Source organism: Poecilia reticulata, chromosome 2 (assembly GCF_904066995.2).
Source record: "Poecilia reticulata chromosome 2, P_reticulata-male-v2, whole genome shotgun sequence".
Classification (NCBI taxonomy): Eukaryota; Metazoa; Chordata; class Actinopteri; order Cyprinodontiformes; family Poeciliidae; genus Poecilia; species Poecilia reticulata.
In genome coordinates, this window is record NC_088831.1 from 30955393 (window position 1) to 30975972 (window position 20580).

Consider the following 20580-nt stretch of genomic DNA (forward strand, 5'->3'; position numbering starts at 1 on the left):
AAAGTAGCAATCTGTCATGGTGAAAGAATGCTTCAGCTCATTTAGGAACCACAGCAGCACAGTTCCTTTGCTTGGAGCTGTTTTGTAAAAGAGAAACGTAATGGCAGGACGGGCACGGAGCTCTCTCTCTCTCTGTGTGGGTCTCTCTCCCTCTAAACGTGTGTTGGAAGGATGTGCATGCAAATAGAACAGAATTTATTGTTGCAATCATGAGCGACGATGCATGTTTAATTGTCTCAGTCCAATTATATGTTTTTATGTTATTATCCTTTCTTTTTTTTTTTTTTTTTTTTTTTGCAGCTGAAATTTTTAAATAACTAAATCAATCCAGAAGAACTCCAGCGCACGGAGCTCATTTTGTGTCTATGATTGGACACAAGCCGATCAGACCACGCCCTCCCCGTGGAGGCTTGATATTTACATCCGTGGAAGTGGACCAACTATTAACGACAACAAGACATTCTGGTGGCCTTTAAACTCATAGACGCAACGGATGTGGGTGGAAAGATCACGCATCTAATTTGTTTCGTTTTCATTTTTGTAATGTAGGCTATGTCACCAGGACCGACGGAGACAAGATTTTTAAACAAGGGTAGCACTGGAGAAAAGCAGCTTCTCTTGTAAAAATGTTCGGCTTATTGGCTGTACAATGGGAAGAATCGTCCATTCAGAAAGCAGCATCACCCTTCAATCATGCCTCTCCAGGAAAGCTGCTCTGACCGTCAGCGTTTCAGGAACATATCGCGATGACTTCCTCCGTGCAAGTGAGCATCATCCAATCCTACATGAAATTATATACGGAAGTTTCTATTGTTATGAAAAGCGCTGTTTGAAGATGTTGTAAGAAGCAAAAGAAATCTGGTGACGAATTCAGTTTCTGTTTTGTTCTCCAGCCGCTTTGTTCCTTTTGTTAAGCGCCTCCTGCTCTGCTTTGTTGTCATCGCATCTCATTGTGGATTATGACGTTTCTGGGAAAGATCGGCTTTTCAGCTGAACTGATAAATGAAAGGTCTTTGATAGAAAAACAATTAGTTTCAAAGCTAAAATATTTTTTTTTATGCCATTGAGTTTGATTTTGGCAAAGGTAAAAAATTATGTCATGTTATTGTTTCAACTACTAATAATGTGGAAAAAAAAGTTAGAAATGTGCTTGTTTATTATAAAATGTTATTTTTGTATGCAGATGTGAACAAAAAAGATGGGGCCACACAACCTAATCCAAATAAATTTGCACATCAATTAATTTACATAATGTTTTAAGGAGGTTTCAATGTAATGAAGTTATTTATGTTTTTTGTTTTTTTTGTAATATGATGAATAACGTTTCTGGTTTTCCTCACCTTATAAAACATATGCTTTTGAGTTTGAACACAACAATTATACAATAATATTTACTGCAAACCTTGTTTTTATCTGCATTAAAAATGCCTTTATATTCCTGTAAAATATCAAATAATGCACCTGATATTCTGTGGAGTTTCTGTGATTTTATATGTTTTACAATTACCCGAAATCCACGTGACCCCTTTGGATGTTCATGTTCTGTGACGGGGATAATCACAAAAAAAAAAAGAAATAAAGTTCTTCAAACCAGTGTGTCTTTTTGTGTAATATTTTCCCGACATCCTTCCACTTTTCTTTGTATTTTAATTTTTTTAAGAAAACATTGTCCTAAAGAGATTAGGATATTTCTTTCTATTATCTCCCAGCATTTCTTGATTGCAGGTTTCCTCTGTGTGAAACTGTTCTGGGTTGAGTCTGGCTGGATGTGGATCACACACCCTGACCATCTGCTGCGACAGAGGACGCAAATGTCAGAGGACACCACCATCACCAGTCCTTCACTCTGTGGCCTCTGTTGTCATTAAACATTCACTCCACTGTGTGTGTGGCTGAATGGGCAGAGGCGACAGACGCTTTGTCACTGCATGGGGAGGGCATCTGGGTTTGTTTGATAACTCACAGAGTCCACAGTGAGCTGCTGCCTTTCACTGCCTGGACACATCCCATCATGTTTATGTCTCAACATTTGGTTGCGGAGGGACGCATCTGTCCTTCAGTTTAAAATCAGGCATATGGGCAGATCTGGATGAGGGCCCAACTTGATTTAATGAAGATGGAAAAATCCACAGTGAGAAATGCGCACAGCACATACTATTCTCGTTCCTCTTTTATTTCTACATCTGTGTTCACCACAGATGACTGGTAAGATTCTTTAATGCCTCTACATTTGTGGTTGTTTCGCTTTGTAATCGTTTTAATAATTTTATGGTCAAACAGTTTTTGTATCATCTGACATCGTTTGCAACTTTCTCCAGATGTATTTTTTTGATTCATCCTAAACAACTAAACAACACTTTTACTGTAATAAAATAATCTGCCAATGGGAAACAAAAAATAATAATGACAATTTTAGCACATTTTTCAGATATGGGAGAAAAGAATCCCACATGAAGGAAATTCTGTTTCTAACAAAACTGCTGGAGTGGCCAATAATGGTGCCCTTTTAAATTCTTAAAAAAAAAAAAAAAAATCACAAACAAACAGAAAGCTTTTTTTTAATAATTATACAATTAGTGCTTTCAAGATATTTTATTCCCTTTGTGAAGTGACACAGGCCAGCTTCTATTAGTTAGCATTCTTTTAGGTATGTGGTAATCTTCAATCAGGAAATGTCACCAGACAAATATCAACCTTCAGTTGCTCATATCTACAGTCAGAGAAACAAATCTGTTTATTTTGCCCTCAAATAGAACAGCGTTGATGAGAGAGGTCAGAAAACTTCAAACCGAAACCTGAATATGTTAACAACCAAACATTTAAGACTTCTGCACAGATTTTTTCCAGTATCAATGGCACTGTTAGCTTTTTATCAAAACTTTGAAGTCGGTCATTGTTTATGGTAAATAAAAGTGATAAATCCAATTGCATTGTAATTGTAGTCATTCTATGAACTTTAACAATATTGTGTATTATTCCTATGATGCTTTTAAAAAAAACTATCTCAGAATAATTGGTTGCTTGCAATCTGTTATTTTATTTATATTAATTTTTATGGGTATTTTGTAACTAAGACTAGGTGATATAATGGTCAGATTGATTCCGTATTCCACATTTTTCTTTGACAAATGTCAAAGAAAATGATCAAAGCTAGAATTTCTTGACAACTTTAAAAAAAAACCTTTATTCTATATGTTTTAAGCAGCTTCAGTCCATTTTATAACAAAAATATAAATAGAAATGTAAAAACAAAAGAGGAAAAGAATTCAAATTAGCTTGTGTATCTCAGGATCAAGTCATAATCAGATCCTGTTTATAAAGAGATTATTTACATTCAAAAGTGTATATCATTGCTGCAGCTTCAAATAACTAGAATTATTGTGAGGATGATTAAATTAACACATAACACTAATGAATGTGCTAACGTTTGTTTTCAGATATCAGAACCACAGACTCAACCAAATGCATGAAAAAATAAGTTTCAGTTTCTTTCTTGTGGCATGCAAGGCCTTGGAAAAAACATTAATTTATGTAAAACCCTTTTTTTTAATCTTTTTTTTTTTCCAAATTTTTATTGTATTTATTACATGCAAAAAGTGATATCAGAAAAATAATATTGCTCATGTCCATAGTGTAACATGGTGGTGGCGTCATCAGGCTGTGGGGATGTTTTTCTTGTGTAGAGATGCTGCTGTGTGGAGACTGAAGGCGCTAAATACATGATAGACCTGAAGAAACATTTTCTAGGGCTGCAGTGGGATGATAGTGCAGGTTCCAGTACAAGAACAGCCCTTAACATACGTCTAGATGCACAATGGAATGGTAGAAATAAAAGTATATTCATATGCTAGAATGGTCTAGTCAAAGTTTGGACATAAACCCACTGAAAATCTGTGGCAAAACTTAAACATTTGTTTTCACAGACAAATGACTTTCATCCAATGAGACTGAGAAATTGTGCAGTAACAAATGTGCAACTATTTTAACCTATGGACATGCAACACTAACAGAGATTTAATTCAAAAGACTTACAGACAGTATCTACAATATGCCAAGTAAAGGAAGAATACAGATGCACACCACATGTTTGAGATTATGTATCATTTTCAATCCATTTTTTTCTTGCACCCTTTTTCCCTCAGTGGGGTCGGGAGGGTTGCTGGTGCCTATCTCCAGCCAACGTTTCAGGCGAGAGGCAGGGTACACCCTGGACAGGTTGCCAGTCTGTCGCAGGGCAACACAGAGACACACAGGACACACAACCATGCACACACACACTCATACCTAGGGGCAATTTGGAGAGGCCAATTAACCTGACAGTCATGTTTTTGGACTGTGGGAGGAAACCGGAGTACCCAGAGAAAACCCACACATACACAGGGAGAACATGCAAACTCCATGCAGAAAGACCCCAGGCCGGGAATCGAACCCAGAACCTTCTTGCTGCAAGAAGGTTCTGGCAACAGCTCTACCAACTGCGCCACTGTGCAGCCCTTCATTTTCAATCCACTTTACAATTATATATTGCTTTGTTCTGGAACTATAGCACCAAAGTCCAATAAAACACATTGACGTTTCTGGTTGCAACGTGACAAATTGTGAAAAAGTTCAAGGAGCACGAACATGTCTCCGCAACTGACTGCCAACATGAGAGAAATGGCAGGTAGTCATGGAAATGTGTGAAAGAGAAACTTCAGATTAGATTTTTGAGTTTCTCGTTGCAAGATGTGTCCTCTTGATTCATAAAACATGTTAGTGGCAGGAAACATGCACCCAGCCTGTTCAGAACAACAGTAGCTGAGGAATCTCCCTGCATGGATCACACATGCTGTCACAGAAACTAGTGCGCAAGGATTTATCGGAGCTCTTACGTGTTAGTGATATTGATATAATTGTAACTATAATGAATGACTCCCTCCTCGGGGGGATGATTTAGAGGGCCTGGCCAAAAGGCTCTTCTCCTCCTTCCTTGTTTGAAAGATAACTCGGTGATGTGAGGAAACCTGAGGTAATTCATACATTACCCCAAGCCTTGACTGAAACGCCCCGGTAGTCTATATCAAAAAGTATTAGTGCTTCAGCTGTTTTTTTTTTTTTTTTTGAGGTTCATATGGATTTGCTTCACGGCATTTTCTGTGTGAAATTATGAGTGAATAAATTGCATCTTCATTTATCTAGGAAAAAAAAACCTTCTGTGCTGACTGCGATACTCAGCTCTCAGCGCTTTACATAATTATATTAGTCTTCTGCTACGCCATGAAATTGATTGCCCAAGAAAATGAACTTGGCTTTGCTATAAATTACACCTATGGATCATAAGAAATGTGTTATTTTGTTTAAAATAGTACCTAATGTAATTAGAGCTCTAATTCATGGCGAGCTACAAGTGTGCCTATTACAGTAACAGGGTTTGGAATTTAATCTGTCTGCTGGATAAAGAATGATCCTGTGTGGTTTTCATTTGTAATCCCAGACACATTATTTCAGTAAAATAGTCTGTGACTTTTAGATATACGAGATGGATTGTTTGAAAGAATAACTATATTCATAAGCTTCTGGACTGAAGTTAACACTTCATGCAAGAAAGTTTGCCACTCGTCCCATATTCGAACTTTGGGAACTGCTCTGCGGGAACTTTTAGTTTTTCAGAGCAGTGAGAAAGTTACTTGTCAGTGTTCATGCCAGGACACAAATATGACTGAGTAAAACAACCTTCGCATTTGGGTAATAAAATCTAAGGTATTATGACTGAGTTGTAGCTGATAAATGGTAAATGGACTGAACTTATATAGCGCTTCATCCAATCATTTTTGACCACTCAAAGCGCTTTACATTAGAGTCACATTCATCCATTTGCACTCACACATTTATACACCGATACACAGCTCGGCAGGCAATTTGGGGTTAAGTGCCTTGCCCAGGGGCACATCGACAAGTGGCAGGAGGAAGCTGTAATCGAACCAACCTTCCGATCGCAAGACGACTACTCTACCCACAAAGACACAGTCGCCCCAATAAATAAAACCAGAGCAGGAAAACAGTTGAAATAATTTAACACTTTTCCCTTTCAACTCGGATCAGCTACTCTGTCTGTGCTGTAGAAAAGCATCCCCACAGCATCATGCTGCTGCCACCAGGCTTCATTGTCTGGATGTTTTGTTCAGGGAGAAGAGGAGTCTTAGTTTGCCACCAAACATAACTTTTTGTGTTTAGACCGGAAAGTTCATTATGGTCTCAAAATGAATTTCCTGACCATCTAAGAGTGGAAGCTCTTAAAACTGCTTGTGTCCATCTTTCCTAACCATAGATGATGGTCCGCAGATAAATGAACTGGTCAATTGAGAGTTTTCTAACCCTTTTTCACTCAAGTGATTCTTCATCGTGATAAACCAAAACAGACTGCATCACTTCAAGATGTTAGTTAAACTGATACTCTATAGTTTATGTTGGAACAAAAAGAGTGGGCCTCCTTTGAATTGTTTATGGACCAGACATCTCTATATTCTGACTTAAACAAGTTGAGGTATAGAGTTGACCATCTGCTTTTACATTTTTCTAAATCCCACTGAACTGATAATAGATGTATTTCTTTTCAAGTGTGAGTCATTGTCAGTGGACTTAGACATGTTTAGACTGACAATAAATGCACCTTTTGTGAAAAATGCCACTGTATATAAGAGTTATTTCACATAAACTGAAGTGGGTTTTAAGAAAAGGCAAAGAAACAAGCCAAATCTGATACTTGTGCTGTAGCAAATTTATCACTCTGCCAGTAGAAGATAGCATAAAGCAAGTTTTTTTTTCTTCCTGTGCCTTTAATTCAGCCTAAGTCTCAGAGGGCAGCATCTCCAGTGCCATCCATACATGACAATGACGAGGAGCTAAAAATTGAGTCATTTACACACTATTAACCAATAGGCATATTTTAAACATAATATAATAATATAACATAATAAAGACTTAAAAACTGAAACTTTTACCACAAGCCCTTCCTATGTTAAATCCTTTTTCCAGGTCCAACCTGAGGTCAGATGTTAATATCTAGATCACTGACATGTAAGAGTGGAAATTTACAACTTAGTAGCACCAAATGGGGTTTCACAGGGAACTGCTCTGGACCCCGTCCAGCAAAAATCACATTAATAATATCATTATTATGAGGAGACATAATTATTATGTCTCCTCAAGCAGACCAACCATCTGCATCCTCTTGCTTATTTTAGAAAATGTGATTTTGAGAAGCCATGACATTTTCATTATGATCAAAAAGGAAATCACACAATTAACTTCAAAGCCTATATTAATTCATTTAAGTTTGTATATGTACAGCATCAGATAAAAAAAATTACTTCTGAATACATTTCACAAGACAAACATAGTTTGTATCCAGACATGTTCAGTCCAATCAGTTTATAAAATCTAATCATGAATAGATAGATTCAAATTCCTAACTTGATCTTATTATAATATAATGAGATAAAATTTAGTTTATAATGCACATTTTTAAGCCCTCTCTGTGTACGTAACAGACTACTGAATGAAATCATTTTAAAAATCAGTTTTAGTAAATTGATGGAAAAACTCGAATCTATAGCAAGACACAAATACCACATCAAAATAATGTAGTTAAAAAAAGTGCAACACTTTGGAAACATTTTTTTTCCCGGTTGAAACAATCAGAGTAAACAGTTGTACAATATGAAAGCTTTGGACAGGAGAAGTTTTACCTGCAGATCAAAATAGGTACTCATCTTATCAAAAGCTCTAGCTTTTTTTTCCAACATACTGTCTGCCTTTGAGTGCTATAATTGATTAAACTGCAGATTTATAACTCTCAGCCAGAGATGGGAAATATCTGACAATCAGTGATCACTGAGATGTGGCTCAATGGTTAGCAAGATGATTTTCTCATGATATGATTCTCTTCAGGTTAAACAATTCAGTAATTTAAATCATTTCCTAAAGTTCCCTATTGTGCCACTATGTTTTTGGTTTCTAATTATATTAGATACATAAAACATACTGTAGGCATATCTTTGAAATTTGGATCAGATTTTCATGAACCTCTTTACAAAAAAACGTTTGAGAAATGATCATCCTTGTTTTAGGATGATCTGTGTTTAGTCTTTTAAATAAGAATTTACTTAATGAACTGGGTGAAAATAAGTTTTACAAACTCTAAACTTGATGTCACTTGATATTTTATTTAAAAGCACATACAAGAGTCTGAAGCATTCAATATGTTTAAATGAAAATGGCCTTTATTGAATTAGATAATCTACATAAAACATCACTTTCTGACCAAATGGTCTGATTATCCACCTATCTTGGAAGTACATTAGCTTTTTTTCTTTTAAAAAGATACTCTCCTTCCTCTATTGTTCTCATTTCTTGCAGGATTCTGCATTACACTCCAGAATGTAAAAGCGCCATGGCAGCCTGCAGGGTTAAGTAATTCTGCACCATCCAGAAAGACATTTGATTTCATTTGTAGTGTGTCTTCCAGCGGGCGGAGGTGAGCCCACCTTTGGCTGCGGGAGGAGTGAAGCGGCACACATATCTACTGTGGGAGACACAAAATTGACAATGCATTTATCTTTGAATAATGTAAATGTCCTGAGAATACGGTGGCAGTGGTCCCGGTGTGTCCACAGAGGGCGCGGGGCTGTCAGACGGCGAGCTTCCTGGCCCCGCTGCAGCATAATGTGGCCTCCGGCTCCTTTGGAGCATCCCGCTGCTCTGCTCTGCTCCATCTCAGGCCCACATCCCCGTTTCGGCACACTGCTCCGGCTCCCCACTTAATTTACACTCTGGTAGGAGAGGGAGTTAATGCAGAAAAGCCTGCCAAGAAGAATCTCATCTGCTCTCCCTGTTTAAAGGTGAAGCAGTTTAAAAGTGGAGGTGTGGAAGGTGATGGTATTTTTCTATCACAGCCCATCTGCTTCTTTAATCTCTGTTGCTATCTGATCATCTTTACTCATCAAGCGCAGAATAAAATTCGACACATCTGCGATGAGACTAAAAAGCATTTGCAGTGGTTGAAAAACAACTTTTATTTAAACCACTTGGCACAATTTGAATGCTTCCTTGAATAGCATGAGTTATTGTGTGGAAGAAATGTGGCGCTTAGCGACTAAAGCGCGTATTGTTTAAAATGGATGGTTCCTGGCAGGCTGACAGTGCTGTTCAGTGAGGCAAAGTGCCAGTAAATTGTTTGTCTTCTGCAGTGCAGCCCTATAATTCTTCTGGGAATGAATGGCACTGTGTTTGCCAAAGAGAATAATGATAGATGGAATAAAATCAAACTGGAGCATTTTTGGGATGCACTCTGACCACCAGGAATAATCTGAATACATGTGTTCCCTGGAAGGATGCAACTGTAATCTAGTCTGTGTCTAATATTCCTAAATGATGATTCATATGATGTTTCATTTACAATCATTCTAATTGGGACTTGACTATTTGCTGTTCAGGCTTAAATGTAAACACATAGCAATGCAGAGAGAGGGGATGTCTTTAATTTGCCTAGATAGGCTGTACTAAATAACCCATATGCATATGCTGGCAGTTTAAAGAGAAAACAAATTGGGCTCTTTTGAAAACCCAATCCTGTGTCAAATATGGACAGAACCAACCTCTGAGTCGATTACAGCAACAGAGTTGGGTTATGAATGTTTATAGGTTTCCAAGACAAATGCTTCCTCAGAATAGTGTGCACATAATAAACCCTAGGCTGACTGAGAAAGTAATATTTTTCAATGGACTATTGAATAGTGTCAATGGACAAGAGGCTGGGTGCACAGGTTATCAGTCCAACACAGAGCAAAAAGACATGCAGAATCACACTGACACTTAAAGGCAATTTAGATCAACTAAGCAGCTTCTTGGATTCATGAACAAAACTAGAGAAACCTGCATGTGTGCAGGAGGGACAACATGTAAAAGCCACACAGGAGGGAACACTGGTCAGCTACTGTACCACAGTGCAATGACATATAAGAAAACCCAGGATGTCTTTTAGCTTTTGTGTCTATCTGCCGTATTATTAACACCAACGACTGTAATTAAAATTCTCGTCGTTTTCCGCAGCAGAGGCTTTCCAGCCGTCTGCGTTGAGAGTTCAGCTAAATTCAGTGTGAATAACATCTGAATATGCTGTCCTTGGATTTCAAGGGTTTTGTGGCCACTGCTCCTGTTCCACAGGAAGGGAAGCGGTGAAAGCCAGGCTGTCAGTAGAAGGTGATTTGTTGCGAGCTCGGCCTTGCCAACTGTGAGGCGCTGAGGTGTGACCACTGAGATGCCTAACATCTTCAGCTGCCTCAGGGCCAGCAAGTCAATTACAATATACTGCCTACCTAGAGCAAAGACATGTGCTCAATAATAGACCAAAAGCAAAAATAGAAAAAAAAAAAAAAAATCTCAGAGCAATTCGCAGTGACGGACACCTTATCAATAGATTTTCATGATGAAATGTTGTAATTATGGGGACAGTGTTGAGAGCAGTTAAAAAACTAAAATTGTAAAAATAGTTTTGATCCAAAGTCAGACTGCTGTATTTCCAGCTAACTGAATCGTAGAAACGCCATTTTATGGTTGCTTGTAGCCCTCATCTCTTTATGAGGACCATGTGTGGGGAAACTCTAAGTGTGTTCCTGTTCAAAGGAAGCCTGCAGATCCTTTTGTGTAAGACTTTATCGTGTGGATGCAGATGTGCTTTTTGTTGGAGCCTTGCACCTCATCCATTACAGCAGGGCTGCCAAGGAGATAGCTGAGAGTGAATCCATTCAAAAGGACCATGACAGAGCCTGCTGCTCAACTGAACTTTCTGTGAACTAGGCTCACCGGCGGGGTCCATGCATCAAAAAAAATAAGTAATTTCTCTTCTCCGCTCTGGCCTGTGTTTCATACAGATTGCCGCTATCAACACAAACGGCATCCTCATGTATCAATCTGTCAATCTGATATTCGTTTGAGCACTGTTTCTGTCTCTGAAGATTCAATCAAGAAGAGAACTGGAGTGAGCTGGGAATTTTGTGAGTACTGCGTCTTGTTAAACCTAGATTTCACAAGGCAGTCTGTACTAGATATATTCACAATGACAGAGAGCAAACAGTGTACAGTGGGTTCCAGTATTGTAAAACTGAAGCAGCTGTGAATAAGGAAAAAAAATAATTTTGTGAATACTTCAACCTATAGATGTATTAGTGGGTCAAAAATGACCCGGTGAGGTTGTTTTCTTGCAATATCTTTTTAGTAAATAGTTACCAGTTCATATTCCAGCTATTCATTAGAAATGTGTTACTGATATCATGCATTTAAATTTTGATTTTACCTTTGTTACATTTTAAAATGAATATTTTGCAGTAGTATTGGCACTACTACAACTGTTGTCTACTGTTACTACATGACATAGGCTTTCATTGTATTGTTGACTTTATAGCAACCCATCATACTGAGCATGCATGTAACGACAGTGGTGAGGAAAAATTTGTTATTACGTGTGGATTTGAGAGTGTCTGCATTGGTATGTGTGATTCATTTCTAATGTGACTTGACATAAGGTGCAAGTGTGTTCATTTCTATTTTTTTCCTCATTCTGATTTTTTTAAATATTTTTTATTCAATGTCTCTTTTTTCTGTTTAATTAATTTGTTTTCTCCTCTAATATTTCCTCTTTGTATTTTCCCCCTCCTCTCTCCTCCTTTGTTTATTTTCAGAGTTTTTCTTTCCTTTTTATACTTTATGAAATTGTAAATCAGAAAAGTGGAAAGTGGAGGAAGAGCGTGGTGGGCGGGGATTCAGAGTCAGCTTCTCTCCCATTGGTCAACCAAGTTCCATGTGTTGAGCTCAAGAAATTCAGGTTCTGCTTCCTGCTTGTGGTCAAAGAAGCTTGAAAGGCTGATTCCTGAAGCTTGGAAAGCAGGCATCAGCACAGTCCAGCTATCTGAGTCAAAGCTGTTGAGAGAATCCACCAACACATCAAAAGTTAGAGGAAAGTGAGTTTTGCAAATGTCATCCGACAATGTCAGAGTTAGCACAAAGAGCTCCCTCCAGAACTGGATAATCTTACTAGAAAATTCATTCGGGTTAAAAAGGAACATATGTATTTTAGCAAAATTTAACTGAAGAAAGTTGGAAGTCGTCAATTTGATAATTCCTGCTAACCACTAGCTTAAAGTGAGATTTATGAAGTTAGCCGCCAGGGACATGTAGATCAAAGTGTTATCAGCATAGAAGTGATTTCATGATGAGTAGTTGGATCTTCTTATCATGGCTCAGTTTAATCCTAATGTTTTGGATTTGATTACGAACTAGGACTTCTGAAAGAGATGTTCAGATGTGTTTCAAAGACATTTAGACGACAAACAACTATCCCTTTCTCTATAATGACAAAGACAATGGGTTTCCATATAAAAAGTCTGTGCACACAATTTAATTTCTGTCAGGAGTCAGGCTCCATGGCCACAGTGTTTTCCTCTTATGCCTTAGACTGTGATTTTCACTGAGTATCCTTGTGAGCGGGAAACGCAGTTAGTGATAAAGCCCTTCCTCTCCTCTATCCTCTGCTTCTGCCCTTAAGGTGCATTTCATCCACGTAGAAAATGAAGTTATAGCTGAACTTCGACCAATAATCTCCCTTGCCCAGGGGAAAGCTCGCCTTAGTATAACCAGGCAGCACAGACTGCACAGTTCCTCACAAGTCCATCAATCTTCCTCTGCTCTTCACGTACATACATTACATAACCATCTTCCACCATTTGGAAATTATCTGAAGACGAAAATAGGCTCCTTCTTTTAAAGACGCTGAAATTATGTTATAGTTTATGGATTTTAGAGTTACATTATACCATAATGTGTATAGTTTGCTGTATCTATTACTCCAAGATCTTTATTGTTTCAGCCGCTGCAGCAGCTTATACAGAGACTTTGCATCCCACATACACATGCTGTGTCCTTTGACTGCTTGTCCTGGAGGTACATACATACGGAGGGGCTTGGATTGAGTCCAAAAAGGCTGCAAGAACATCCTTCTCAAGAAAAATGTGTTGCTGACAACCTGCATGCAGTGCCTCTCGAAAACGGGCTGTTTTCGTTCCTAATGGCATGTAGCAGAGCAGAGTGTGTTCATGGCTCTTTTGCTATACGTTGACTGACAGCACTCCAGTCAGGTCTGACTGACAGGAAAATAAATTACATAATTTTCCTCCCGGGAAGTGCTGACATTAGCCGTTTTTAGTCAAGAGTTCGATGAATGTGACTTTCTGCTAATGTGGTTCGTGCTCACACTGTTTTCCCAGAGTTAGTACTCTATGTGCACACAGCAGGAACACATAATATTATGTCTCATTGAGCATGACTCTATTACGCTCCATGTATTCAAAACCTGACCTCCCTAAGTCTCCGGGAGAGGTTATTAAATAAGTTGTATTTGACTCTTACATGAAATGCTCCAGAAACAGCAACTTTTTCTGTAACTTATTTCTGCTACTTTCATCCCTGTGTCAATCCACTTATCCTTGCAGTGGGCTGGCATCTTTGAGCGACACAGGACCACACAGGCCAAAACAACCACGCACCTACAAAGTCATACCTAGGGACACGAACAGTTATGATAAAAGTCATGTTTGTGGACTCTAGGAGGAAGCCAGACTACCAGGAGAGAACATGCAAACTTCATGAAAAGGATTCAAAACCAGGACCTTCTTACTTCAAGACAACAGTGCTAACTGTGCAGCCAGTTGTTGCAATGGATGCAATTTTTACATTATAGTTGAAATCAAAAGTTTACATATATTGCACAAAATGATACAGAAGCCCTTTCTTACCATGTCCCATCAAATTTGACTCAACATTTCCTTTTAGGCTCGACAGAACGACCAAAATAATTTTTATTTGGTAAATGCCAGATTTTCAACATTGAAAGTAAGGTTTGAAAGGCCACTTAGTGACGGATACGTTATTGCTCCATTGCAAAACAAACAAACAAAAAAAAAACAAGATTACGTATGAAATTGTGATCTGAAGGTTAACGAAAAAGTAGTTTGTCAATCAGTTACTGGTGAACCAAAACCAAATAAAGTTATGTGAGATATTATTCAGATTTAGATTAAAAAGTATTTTCATAAAACCAAGAATTTTTGCTTTGGATGCAAAATGAAACAAAGTAAAGTTTTGCAGCTCTCATTCTGCAAAGTCCATCTGCAAGCAAGAAATGCTAAACGGATAGAAAATAAAGATTGTGCCCATGTAATTTCTGCTGATAATGCAATATGAACAACACTGATTGTGCTGGAACAGTAAACTGGGCTGCTTCATGCAAATGCTTCAGTAGTCGTGGCACAAACACAGGAAGGTAAGTGGTCATTTCAAACTCATTTCTTTTGTAGAAATACTGAGGTGTCAGTTATGTGCAATGATATTTGATAAGTTAGAATATTACTGAAAAGTTAATTTACTTCAGTTACAAAATGTACTAAGCGAAACACATTATGCTGATTAATTGCACACAGACTGATGTCTCAAAGCCTTTATTTCTGTTAATTAGGAATTTACACCCACAGCTATCGAAGACATGACATTTAATTTCTTAGAAGATTCGAAAACAACATGAGACCAACTGTTTTAATACAAAAAAGTATGCTTAGTACCCGCTAAAAGGTTGTTAATTTTACATATGCTTTTGATCTGACAGATATGTTTCATGTGAACACATATTTATGGAGTATAATCGGATTGATATGCAGTGATTTTACTAACTTTGCTGCTGTCGTGTACTATGGTGTTCAAATCTTAACTTTAAAAAATGTGCAGTATTGAATTTAGACTAGGTATCTGCAACTCTTATAAAAGATCAGCATTTGAGCTAAATCACCTCGATTCTTCATATCATGCTAATATTTTCTTATCACAGTAATCTGACAAATTTTCCAACGACTTACAGGAAGAACACGACTAAACCACCAGCGTATCTTTTTGTAGTTTTATTTCCACTACTCCATGCAACTCAGTCAGACCTGTTGTTCATTATCTTCCCTTCGTTGTTTCCTCCTCCTCTCCTCAGCAGTTTCTCCCAGCTGCTTGTCACATGATGAGAGCCACCTTTGAGACGGTGCGCTCTCACAGATCATTTGTCTTAATTAAAGTTTAATGAAATGCGGCTCTCTTTACCATTGTGTCTCGCTCATAAATGAAACATTGTACTTCGCATCATTGCTCTTACCTTCTTCCTTCATGCATTGTTGATGCAAGGCTACTGCAGCAAATAGTGTGAAGGCATAAAGCTTAAACTCTAGCTTTAGTAGCACTGCAGTCAACTCATAGCTAAACTCTGGGGAAAAATACATAATCGCTTTGGCTACTGTATTCGTTTTATGTTCTTTTTGCATGCATAGAAATTCAATATTGTTCAGTATTCAATATTGTTGACTCAAATATCGGAAATCTTTCATGATGTGAATATCATGAAATAATAATTCTAATGTTTTTGTCACCCATTTAAGAAAATTAAACATATGTTATGCACAATTTTTACACACCGAGAGAAACATTTCAAGCCTTTATTTGTAATTTTAAAGATTGTGGTTTACAGATAATAAAAACCCTGTTTCAGGAAGTCGCTCTGTAGTTGTGTAACAATGTAATGACATGCTACATTTAATATTAATGGTGTTAGTAGGATACATTTTCTATTCCTTGCAGTAAAACTGCATTTACCTTCAGTGTTGGGGAGGTCTATTCATGTAATTCAACCTCATTAAGTGGAATTACATCAGACAGTAATTCACAGATAAAATTAAACATTTGAATCCTTTTGCTGAACCTATTTAGCAGTTTTCCATGACCAGTTAGAAATGTTAATGTGCCAGCACGATATCACTCAAACACTTACTGGCTTTGGCAATTCACGTAAGCTGATAGGGTGAATCGTCAGATAGAAGAACTTTTATGAAGCACAGATTGAAGGTGAGAGCCATTAAATATGAATAATGCTGATCCAATGAGTTTAATTCCCATCTTTGTCTAATATGTCACTATTACCTTCCTCCCAACTAGCTTTTTAATGCTCCTGCCATAAAGCCTGTAACATGTATTTGCTAAACTCACCCTGACCTCAATATCTGTGTGCTCTGGCTTTAATTTGCAGCAAATAGACCTGCAGTCAAAAGCTGTACCCCAGCTGGTAGGGTGAATAGTTCTCAGCATATTGGAGTGTACCATGCCTGTATGTATCAGGTGTTTCCCATTGCTGCGTTCATAGATTATCTGTAAACTATCTGTATATGCATCTCCTTTAAAGGGTGAAACTTTTTACTCAGAAATTGTGAAGTTTTCTTACGTATCCTTGGGCAATGTTCTAGTAGCTGCCTGTAAAGTCAATGACTGCTGGAATATTTAAGTAGACACATGAACTCACAAAATAATTTCTCAGTTTGATAAAAGAAAGTTTATAACTAAAAGAGTTTGACAAATGCAATCTGCTATCAGTTAAATTGCTTTCGGGCAATACGGCTTGTGCCATCCTTGAAGCGAGTGTGAAAATCAGGGGGGAACCGCAAATAGAGAGGAATCTGGCTGGTGCTGACTGTGAAAGAACCAGTTAAAGTTAAAGCCACGTAGGTAGAAAGTAGGCTTGAGTCACTTGCTCTTGTAAAGATTCAGAGCTGTATTTTCTCTCTCTTTACACAATGACTTATTTTAATGGAGAGCATAATTTCTTAGAGCCAGAACTTGTGAATTTTGGACACACTAAGTTCACAAAAACCACATCCTTCGTCATAGTGCTGGGTGTCAAAGTTACTGTTCTCAGAAAACATTTATTCTGATCCTAATCGACATGCTTCTGTTTCCATCTGATCTCTTGGAACTGTTGGTTGTTGTTATCTCATGGACTCCATCCACATGGGAACATATTTTTATAAAATGGGAAAGTTTTTAATAATTTGTGTCTTGACTTCACATGGAAACTGCATTTTACGAGATCCTAAATGTTGTTTTTTTTTTTAATAGATTCCATAGTGAACAATTCCCCCTTATTAATTAATGCTGAATAAAAATATTTTTAGTCTAAGCTGGTTTGTGGAAAACATTTTTTAGACCTTCATTGACATGTTAGTGTTGAGACTATAACAGTAAAGCTTTAAGAAGGAATGTGAGTTACGGTTTTTGACTTGATGGGTTTTAGTGTTAACTGGGCTGTCAAGTCAGTCGTCACACCTTTCTGACATTTCCAGTGTGCGCGACTGTTGTGTTTCTGCACATTACCCGGAGGAGGTGGAGCTGAACAGCAGCGCTCATGTCTTCTTCCTGAGTTTCTTGGCATGGGATGAACTGGGAGGAGACTTTGGCTCTCCAGTGCACCACTTGTGTCTGAGTGCTGTGCTTTGCACTGTGGCTGGAGGGAGGAACACAGGAGCGGACCCCTGGTTCTTTCATTTCATTTACTTTCAGGAAGGGTGAAGGGTAAAGGCAGTGGATTGATGAAACACGGTTAGCGAGCTCTCATTGTGTTTTTTTAAGGGACGCCTGCATGCGTTCACGTTTCTCTTTAACTCCAAGCACAGGGGGAAATTATAATTAATCTGTTAATGACAGTCGGGCCTGTCATAAGCTTGGGGAGTGTATAATAAATTGCTGTAATAAAAATTAAGATTGCATGCATCATTGAGGCCTTCAGAGGGTTTGTTTAATGTAGTTACAAAAATGGTAGCAGCTGATGTGGCGTCCACTGCTCTACCAGGAGAACGCTAATTTCTGAGTGACACTTAACCTGCCGCAGCTCAACCACAGCCGAGGGAGGTAAGGGGAAACCTAATGAGTTTTTCTGCGCCCCATTTTGAGAACCACTGAGCTGGATGGCCTGGTTTGTGTCCAAAAGACAAACCCCCCCCACAAAAAACCACCCAAAATTATAAAATGTAATCTCCTAATTGACACTTCTTGAATGTCAACCATATTTCAAAAGCGGGACTTTAAACATTTCTGAGAAGCAAAGGGTTGACAAATCACCACCAGCTCTAAAGAATAATTCATAAGAGGGCAAAGGTTAGGTTGTCCACTCTAACTGGAACATGAAACATGCTCCAACAGATGCCGTACTTTGAGTACCAGAGCATTGTGACAGCAGAGGAGAACTTCCTTCACTTTGATGAGACACAAAACTTCCTCTGTGACGAGGGTCCCATTAGCAAAGAGGCTTTGACCTCTGCTCCAAAGCAAAAAGGTCAAATGTATGGTAATGAAGTGCCAAACTGGAGATTTGTATGTTCAGATTTTTTGATGAAATTACTTCAAGTTTTGCAAGTGACTGATTCTTTATACATCAGTGTACATGCATGCGCTCCACAAAAAATCTGCTGACTCGCTGAACCAGAAGTTGGCTTTCCAGCTTCCTGTCTTTTCACTATGGTTGTTTCTTCTTCTCTGCCCTTTTTACCCAGAGATATTTGTCAAGGAAGACACTTGGAACCTTATCTATTGCTGCCTTGTTTGGGACACAAGGGACAGCATTTGGGGTTTAGCCTACGGGCAAGCTGGTATATTGCACTAGTAGCCTGACACCAGTTGACATAGCATAGTTGCCCAGGTCACGCTACAAAAACATTGCTCTCTTTTTGGACGAAACCCCCAAACAAAGGCTGTATTTTTTTTTGACAGGCAGCCTACGGAGCTCTGACTGAGGCTAAGCTCACTTGGCTGGAATCAGTGGTGAACTTTACTTCCTGTGCTGTTGAACCCAGCACACACCTTATCTGTTCAAATGAGGTGACGGATGGATTTTTTAAATTTTTTTATTGTATAACACAACAAATAAAACGATTTCAATTAATTTAAGATTTTGCAACAATATCAATAGTTATTTACACTCTTTAAAATGTGTAAAAAGCCATAATATACAGTACATTTCTTTTATATAATTTCACTCTTTTTCTGATCTTTAAACAGTGATATTTGTTTTACTAGGATGCTACTAAAAAGATAAACTTGGATCCATGTCCAGCTCTGTTAGTCTCAGGTTCAGTCATTTTTAATGCCGTAATCATTGCTCTGTCTATTTGTATTGAGATGTTTTCTTGCAGCCTTTTCTTGACTCACATCTGCCTCACCTTAATGACATGCTCTCTTATCTTTCCCATTTTGAAGAGTGGCTAAGCGAAATGTTTCTAGTGGATGCGTCAAAATTATTCTGTTTAAATTGTATTAAATCAATCTGTTTCCTCAAAATTCTACTCAGAAATATCCCATTATGACAATGTGCAAAAAGTTATTGAGTGTCAGTTTGGAACCTGATTAAACACAGAAAATCAAGAAATTACATTCACATAAATCACATTTACATAAGTATTCACAGCATTTGCTTAATATGTTGTTGATCCACCTTTGGCAGCAATTACAACCTCAAGTATGTTTGAATATGATGCCACCAGCTGAGAACTCCCATTTTTAGGAGTTTAGCCTGTAGGTAAGCTGATATATTGCACTTGTAGCACGACACCAGTTAACATAGCATAGTCAGCCTGATGGAGATTCTTGAGCTCCATAGAGTTGGATGGGAAACGTCTCCGCAGCCATTTTCAGATCTCTCCAGAGGTGTACAATCAGATTAAAGTCTGGACTCTGTCTTGGTCACTCTGGGACATTCACATAGTGGCTCTGAAGCCACTCCTTAGAGGTCTTGGTCATGTGCTTTGCTTTCTTGTTCTGCTGAAAAATGAACCGTCACCTCAGTCTGAGGTCAAGATTGTCGCCCTTCTAAAAGGATCCTCTCCCCACAAACACTGGAGCTCTAACAGCGTGACCATCGAGTTTTTGGTATCCTTCTTGACTAAGAAAGAAAAAAACTTATACAGTATGATGTAAATGATAATAATGTGGAACCCAAAAAATAATAAAAATGCAAACAGAATCAATTCAAAACACAATCTCCTGCAGATTGTGACAGAAGTTCATCCAAGGTTTTTTTTTTCATATTTTTTTTACCAGGGGTGCCATTTTATGTGGAGTGTGCTATATTTGTGACCATCAGCATATCTTTGATTGACTCGTCAAAATCTTAATGTTATATGAAGAACAGTACATTTTTACAGTGACAAAGTATTTTCTTCAAATGAGAATTATATTTTTTACTGATTCAATGACAAGTTTCAGATATCAATACAGATTTAACTATCGTTCATGTAATGTGAATGACCGCATGTGATTGGTCATTCAGTTTTAATAATGTCACAACATTTTGAAAGTTTAAAATATTAAAGTGAAACTGTGTTGAAAGCTTATCGAAAATAATGGCCATATCATTATTTTAATATGAACTCTTCTTTTCAAAAAAAGCTCTCAAATGAACTAAATCAGATTATGATTATTGTTATATGATGAACATTAAATAAAAAAACAAACATAATCCATATCTCCAGTTAAGCACTGATAGTGATTCTTCTGTTGTGATGTTTATTTTAGAAGACATCATTTTTTGTCATTTTCTGCAGTGAAAATATATCGTTTGAAGGCACGGTGGCGCAATTATATTAACAATATAATTGCAGTCACCATAATATTAAAAAATGAAAATCAATATTCTGTTGA